The sequence below is a fragment of the Theropithecus gelada genome, chromosome 2 (assembly GCF_003255815.1).
Source record: "Theropithecus gelada isolate Dixy chromosome 2, Tgel_1.0, whole genome shotgun sequence".
Taxonomy (NCBI): Eukaryota; Metazoa; Chordata; class Mammalia; order Primates; family Cercopithecidae; genus Theropithecus; species Theropithecus gelada.
Window position 1 is genome coordinate 117,969,934 of NC_037669.1, and position 8,506 is coordinate 117,978,439.

Below are 8,506 nucleotides of genomic sequence, written 5' to 3' on the forward strand. Positions count from 1 at the left end.
TCATTGCCTTAGTTCAGACTTTTTCACATCTCCTACAAGTTGTCACTGTGGATGGGCCTTGCCTCAGTTTGCTGCTATAACAAATTATCATAAACTGGGTGGCATAAACAACATTTATTACTCCTAGTTATGGAGTCTAGGAAGTTCAAGATCAAGGTGCTAGCAGATCTGATGTCTGGTGAGGACCCTCTTCCTGGCTTATAGATGGATGCTTTCCTGCTATATTCTCACCTGGTAGAGAGTAGAAAAGGGAAGCAAGCTCACTGTGTCTCTATTTATGAAAACAATAATCCCATCATTAAGTCTCTACCCTTATGACCTAATTACCTCCCAAAGGCTGCATCTCCTAATATCATCCCATTGAAGGTTAGGCTTTCAACACATGAATTTGGGGGGTCACAATGATGTACCCCATAACAGGTATCATTCTCCCTGATTTCTCCTCACTCCAATCCCCCCTCCACACCATGATCAGAATAATCTTTATGAATTTCACAATCTGAATCTGCATGGGTGTATGAATGTCACACACTTTCACACCAGAAGCAGCTCCCTATATCCACAAGAGATTCCAGACTACTTCAAAGGCACTGGGATTTCAAGAACCAGCTCTACCTAACTTGCTGCCCTATCTTTTGGGTAACCCCACCCTGGAGCACCCCATATTTCAGGACGATGGGTACCTAAATTAGTCCGCTTTCTCGCTGCTGATAAAGACATACCTGAGACTGGGCAATTTACAAAAGAAAGAGATTTACTGGACTTATAGTGCCACATGGCTGAGGAGGCCTCACAATCATGTCAGAAGACATGGAGGAGCAAGTCACATCTTACATGGATGGCAGCAGGCAAAGAGAGGGCTTGTGCAGAGAAACTCCCATTTTTAAACCACCAGATCTCATGAGACCCATTCACTATCACGAGAACAGCACAAGAAAGACCTGGCCTCATGATTCAATTACCTCCCACCAGGTCCCTCCCACAACACATGGGAATTCAAGATGAGATTTGGATGGAGACACTTCCAAACCATATCATTCCACCCGACCCTTCCCAAATCTCAGGTCCTCACATTTCAAAAGCAATCATCCCTTCCCAACAATGCCCCAAAGTCTTAACTCATTTCAGCATTAACAACTCAGAAGTACTCAGTCCAAAGTCATCTCATCTGAGACAAGGCAAGTCCTTTCCACCTATAAGCCTGTAAAATAAAAAGCAAGTTAGTTACTTCCTAGATACAATGGAGGTACAGGTATTGGGTACAGCCATTCCAAATGGGAGAAATTGGCCAAAACAAAGGGGCTACAGGCCCCATGCAAATCAAAAATCCAGAAATACAGTGAAATCTTAAAGCTCCAAAATGATCTCCTTTGACTCCATGTCTCATACCCAGGTCACGCTGATGCAAGAGGTGGGTTTCCATTGTCTTGGGCAGCTCCATCACAGTGACTTTGCAGGGTGCAGCCTCCTTCCTGGCTGCTTTCACAGGCTGGTGTTGAGTGTCTGTGGCTTTTCCAGGCACACAGTGCAAGTTGTTGATGGATCTACCATTCTGGGGTCTGGAGGATGGTGGCCTTCTTCTCACAGCTGCACTAGGCAGTGCCCCAGTAGGGATTGTGTGTGGGGACTCTGACCCCACATTTCCCTTCCCCATTGTCTTAGCAGAGGTTCTTCATGAGAGCCCTGCCCTTGCATCAAATCTGTCTGGACATCCAGGTGTTTCCAAACACCCTCTGAAATCTAGGAGGAGGTTCCCGAACCTCAATTATTGACTCTTGTGCACCTGCAGGCTCAACACCATATGGAAGCTGCCAAAGCTTGGGGCTTGCACCCTCTGAAGCCATGGCCCAAGGTACAGCTAACTCACCCCATCTGCAAAATGGAAATAATAATATCATATCTTACTCCTTGGGGCTGTTAAGAGAATAAATGAATTGAAAGAATGGCTTTAAAATACCAATTTTGAATTGAGTCTGTGGTCATTCTATTTCTTAAAAAATGTACTATTGAGAAAAGAAAACTCAGAAATTTTCTCTAAATATTTATTGAAAAAAATTATCTTTTGTTGAATAATGAGAGGAGATAAAACATGCCACAGTTCCAACTCTTCCACCTTTATGAATGAAGTAAGCCACATCAAAATGCAATAAAAAGGGTATAAGAGGCTCCTAAGAATCATTCACAATTTATCAGTCATTTTCCTTCCATAAAATGAGCATTTCTATTAAAATGATATTACATAAAAATGGAATTTTAACGTGTGGAGATTCTTTAAAATCATGAGACCACCTGATAAAAGGTAGGCTTAATTCTGCGTTTCCCTCCATAGAAATTAGAAATGAAAGAAATTAGACATGAATGAAATTAGAAAATGCAAAACCAAAATAGCCACAGAATAAATTGTGCTACCCAAATTTGGAAGTGTCAGGCATCCAACTCAAAGATTGACAGTAGTTAAAAGCGTTAGGCTCTGCATCAGCTTTGACCATAGGAAACGGGAAATTGTTCACGAATAGAAGGTCCATATGGGTTATGCAGGAAGGCACAGCCACAAGTGAAGGAGCAGTGTGTGACTAGGAAACAGGGATTCTGCCATCCCAGCACAGCTGAAAACAGGAAGAACTTGCCAACAAGGTAGATGCCATGAGAAGAGTCTTCGTAGGCAAAAAGTACAGCAAAGTTGAAAGGATGGTTATTGCAGAGAGAAATGGACTCTTCAAAGAACAGTGAAAGGTTATATTTGGCAAAATTGTGTCAGTGTCAAGCTTTGATGTCATTTTCTTTTTCTTTTTGAGGTGGAGTATTGCTCTGTCACCAGGCTGGAGTGCAGTGGCGCCGTCTCAGCTCACTGCAACCTCCGCCACCTGGGTTCAAACGATTCTCCTGCCTCAGCCTCCCAAGTAGCTGGGATTACAGGCATATGCCACCACACCCAGCTAATTTTTCTATTTTTAGTAGAGACGGGGTTTCACCATGTTGTCCAGGAGGGTCTCGATTTCCTGACCTCGTGATCCGCCCACCTCGTCCTCCCAAAGTGCTGGAATAAGCCACTGCGCCCAGCCTGATGTCACTTTCAAAACGTGACTATGATGATGAATAGAAAGGATTGCAATAAGCATTAAACTTCATTCATTGTAAATATTTTGGAACATAGATATTTATCTTGATAATTACTGAAGAATTTCAAATAAAAAGAAAAAAATGAAAAATATATGTGAGAACACATGACCCAACAAATAAGAATCTTCTAGGGTATAAGCCGAGTACCTTAGAGCATGCATCACATGTGTTGTTCCCTCAGAAGCAGGTAAAAAAAATTTCTCTTACACCCAAAGGCTCCCAAGTTTACTAGATGAAAAACTAGGCCTCCCAAGGGACCATGAGGTTAAGAGTCACTGTTAAGAGTCTTTTACAAACAGGAAACATCTAGCTGTAGCTCAAAGCACTCAATGTACTTAAGAAATCTACAAGGCTACAAATCACTGTTACTACTATGTCCCACTTGCCTTTTTCACCTCACTGCCAGATAGCAATACTGACAACATCTTACATTTGAAAAGCTGGCCCCAGTTCCCAAAGCACTTCACATGCATTAGCTCCTTTGATCTTCGACACAGCCCTGCGCAGTAAGCAGGGTAGTTATTTTCCTAATGAAAAAACAAAAGCTCAGAGAAAGCAGGTCATACTTCCAGAAAGAGGCACATTGAAGATAAAAATCCAAGTCTTCTGGGTCCAAACCTGCTGTAGGTCTCATTTCCATTATAAGTTACGTAATGATCATGAGAATAGCTCAAGTCTTCCAGAAAGAGCAAAACCCTTTACAAGTGCTCCTAAATTTTTCCAGAGCCCCTTAGAGAAGTAGATGCTGTGTCTTAACATTTGGAGTGGAAGGGACCAGGAAGGACTGAATTTCTCATGTGAAAGGCATTGGCAGCAGGCTCGGGCTGCAGATGGACAGAGGGAGAGACCAGGGTGCAATGCTCCAAGCGGGAATTAAACATCAAAATCAGAAAGAGAACAGCTGTAGCCCCTTCACATTATAGTTTTAAAATTCCAAGCGTGTGAAGAACCATAAAAATCACAAGTAGGCCCTGGATCATAACCGATGAATAAGGGATTTATAATCTTTAAACTGCAAGGAGAATGGCTTACATTTGTACCACTTCCCATTTTGATTACAATCATTGTCCTGAGAGCAGATTCATGTTGTGCCTTTTCTGATTCTTTTTGCAATCCATCACAAGGAGGCAACGGAATGGTAATGTTGCTGTACATTCTTTGAAGACAATAAAAGCCTGTGTAACTTCCAATCTTTCCATTTGTTTTGCTTTTTGTTTTCTGGTTTTGCTTGTTTATCATAATTTGATTGGTCAGTCATTTTCTTTTGTGGTCTGTTAGCCACCTCATTAACCTGGAAGGCTGAGATGGTCTGGACAATTAGCATCCAGAATATTATAAAGGTTAAAGCCAAAAAGGCTGCTGCTGAGTGTTTTTCATAAACAAGCACAGGTTTTAAATGCTGATATCTTGTTCCATGTTCCCTGTCTATAATCATAAGAAACACCACAAAGCAAGGCTCTTCCTGAATGGTTTTTAAATGACATTCTTCTAATGCTTTCTGGCCATACATACTTTTTACACCAGTAACCTAGGGGAAATTTCTACCTCTCCCTTTCCTACAACACCCTACTACAATAGAATGCTCTTTATTCCTTAGTAAGGAATTTTTTCAGCTCTTTTTCCTCTGTATATTAAAGGAACTTCTATCGAATTGATAAGGACTACTATAACAAACAAAAAAATCTTGATTTTTCTAGAAATTTCCTGTTCATGAAATGCAGTGTGAAGGTATCAAAGCTCATATGCAAAGAAACAAATGCAAATATCTTGGATCCAATGCCTCTGGGCTCTAGTCTGACTATTAACTGTTAGTGCATACAGTGGGGCCACAGCAGTGTGCACTTACCTGTATTATTGTGCTATATATGTAACCATCTGGAAAACTATAGCTGCACCAGGGAAAGAGAAATGAAAAAAGAAGACATGGATTATGTTACATTTTTTAAGTGTTATTCAAATCCCACAAGTGGGGTAACTGTAAGGATAACATAAAAATCCAGTGATTTCAAAATTAAAAAGGAGAACTTTTTCTTCTTTGTTGATTTATTTTTCCTCTTGGTCCAGCTTATCCTTTTCTACCATAGAAAATATATCAAGCATAAGAAATTGGTATGATGCTGACAACTGACCTGATTGAAGAACTGCACTCCTATACCATCACTTATGTTATCCTCTATCCGCTCCTGGGTGGCTTTACACACAGGTGACATTTGGGACCTATGAGGTGTTTGCTCTTTGAGGCTGCAAAACGGAGTAAATCCTATCATATGTAGCATTAGAGCATTTCTATATAGTGTTTTATGATGGATGTGGTAGCCTCAGGAACTCCAGTTGGATAAACAGCCTCTTGTTTGTTATTTTAATTGTGGTCATTATACAAATGTAAATGAAATGGGCACTCTGCTCTTCATCATTTGCATGTAGATTTGGCAAGCAACACACTTGAAAAAAAAATCACCCAGTTCTTTTATAATCATTACTATTCTCAGACAGTAAATTAACTCTTTCATTTATTCATTCATTTATTCCACAAATATTTACTGAACATATACACGAGGCAGTGTGAAAAGGCAACAAGCGTGGGATATGCAAAAATGGCAAGGAGAGAGTTCTTGCTCTCAAAAAGCATATAGTCTAGTGGGAAGAGAAACAAACAATTACATTACAGAACTATTTGTGTGTTGTTGTAAAATTCAAAATCAAATAAAAATCTATGCCAAGAGACCCAAGCAGGCACGTTTAACATAGAAGACGCTATTTGAGTTGGATTTTAAAGGATGAGTAAGACATTTCCAAATGGAGAAAGCTCAGAGGAATCCCTGATCAAGGAGAGAGAAAAAGAGATGTATACAGAAGGAATGCAATTTTATTTCTGGCCTAAGCAAAATATAATTAAGTGAAAGATATCTACTTTTCATCACTTCCCCATTCCCTCTCTAAATCACACAACACAGACAAAACTCCAGTACAAATAATTTGGAACTTTGCTTCTATTCCTCTTTAGTGGTATGAACAAACGTAAGATTTCGTTACTAATAACCACAAAACAGTAACTAACATGCTCTTTTCACACTGTCATCACCCTTGATCTCACAGGTCTTAGGAAGTAATCAAACCAAACTTGTTGAGTATTGCCAAGTAACTAAGATTTACCCAGGTGAGTAAGAAATGTTTAAGCCAGGCTGGGCACACTGGCTCACTCCTATATTCCCAGCACCACTTTGGGAGGGCGAGACGGGTGGATCACCTGAGGCCAGGTGTTTGAGATCAGCCTGGCCAATGTGGTGAAACCCTGTCTCTACTAAAAATACAAAAATTAGCTGGGCGTGGTGGCAAGCATCTGTAGCTGCAGCTACTCGGGAGGCTGAGGCAGGAGAACTGTTTGAACCCGGGAGGCAGAGGTTGCAGTGAGCCGAGATCATGCCACTACACTCCAGCCTGGGCGACAGAGCTAGACTCTGTCTCAAAAAAACAGTAATAATAAAATAAGTAAGAAAGAAAGAAAGATTTAAGCCAGGGCGTGAGACATTTTCAAAGGGGTCAGCCAAAATTTCAGGCCACAGGGTCCTCAGCTGTAGTATTGCAGGAACTGACTGAGTAAATGGCTCCTGCCTTCCTACACCTTATGAACATCTCCAATGTGGTTATGCCATGGGCCATAGAACAGGGCAACTTCTCAAGGGGTTGGTTACTGCCACAGTAATGAAGCTATGTGGGGATCACATTTTCTAAGAACAAAATGAGAACACATGATCTGGTAAGACGACCTAATATGTGAATGCAAAAACATCTTGCCTAACTTTCAAGATGGAAGGGTATAGCTACCATTTCCCCAGGCAGGATCTGCGCTCTAAACAAGTCGCTATGGTTTGAATACGCCCTCTAAAACTTATGTTAATATTTATTACCGTTGTGATGGTGTGTACGGAATTGGTGGGTTCTCGAACTCATTGACTTCAAGAATGAAGCCGCGGACCCTCGCCGTGAATGTTACAGTTCTTAAAGATGGTCTGTCCAGAGTTAGTTCCTTCAGACGTTCAGATGTGTCTGAAGCTTCTTCCTTCTGGTGGGTTCATGGTCTCGCTGTCAGGAGTGAAGCTGCAGACCTTCGTGGTGAGTGTCACAGCTCTTAAAGGCAGTGCGTCTGGAGTCCTTCGTTCTCCCCAGTGGGTTCGTGTTCTTGCTGGCTTCAGGAGTGAAGCTGCAGACCTTCGCTGGTATTACAGCTCATAAGGCCGCGTGGACCCAAAGAGTGATCAGCAGCAAGATTTATTACAATGAGCTAAAGAACAAAGTTTCCACACTGCGAAAAGAGACCGCAGCAGGTTGCCGCTGGCTGGCTCGGGCAGCCTGCTTTTAGTCCCTTATCTGGCCCCACTCACATCCTGCTGATTGGTCCATTTTACAGAGAACTGATTGGTCTATTTTACAGAGAGCTGATTGGCCTGTTTTGACAGAGTGTTGATTGGTGTATTTACAAACCCTTAGCTAGACACAGAGTGCTGATTGGTGCGTTTACAATCCCTTACCTAGACACAGAGTGCTAGACAGAAAAGTTCTCAAAGTCCTCACTAGGTTAGCTGGATACAGAGTACTGATTGGTGTATTTACAAACTATGAGCTAGACACGGAGTGCTGATTGGTGAGTTTACAATCCCTTAGCTAGACAAAAGTTTCCCAAGTCCCCACCAGACTCAGGAGCCCAGCTGGCATCAGCTAGTGGATCCCGCACCTGGGCTGCAGGCGAAGCTGCCTGCCAATCCTGCACCATGCACCCATACTCCTCAGCCCCTGGGCGGTTGAGGGGACTGAGCACTGCGGAGCAGGGGGCAGCGCTTGTCAGGGAGGCTCTGGCAGCGCAGGAGCCCACCGCAGGTTGGGGAGGTTTGGATATGGCGGGCTGCAGGTTCCAAGCCCTGCCCCACGGGGAGGCAGCTGGCTGGCCCTGCTGGGGTACCTGGTGCACCCATCGAAGCTGCTGGCCTGGGTCCTAAGCTCCTCACTGCCCTGAGCCTGCGCCCCGGCAGGCCAGTCCGAGTGAGGGGCCCTCCAGAACTCGCGCTGGCCTGTGAGCGCCCTGTGTAGTGCCGGTTCCCGCCGGCACTGTTCCCTCCACACCTCCTCGCAAGCAGAGGTAGGCGGCTCCAGCCGCGGCCAGCCCAAAGAGGGGCTTCCGCAGTGCAGTGGTGGGCGGAAGGGTTCCTCAAGCGCCACCAGCCTGGATGCCCAGGCTGAGGAGGTACTGAGAGTGAAGGCTGCTAGCACATTGTCACCTCTCAATGGTATTAAGAGGTGAGACATTTAAGAGGTGATTAGGCCATGAGGCCCCATGAACGTATTACTGCTTTTCTCTTGGGAAGGAATAAGTTATCTTGGGAGTTTGGCC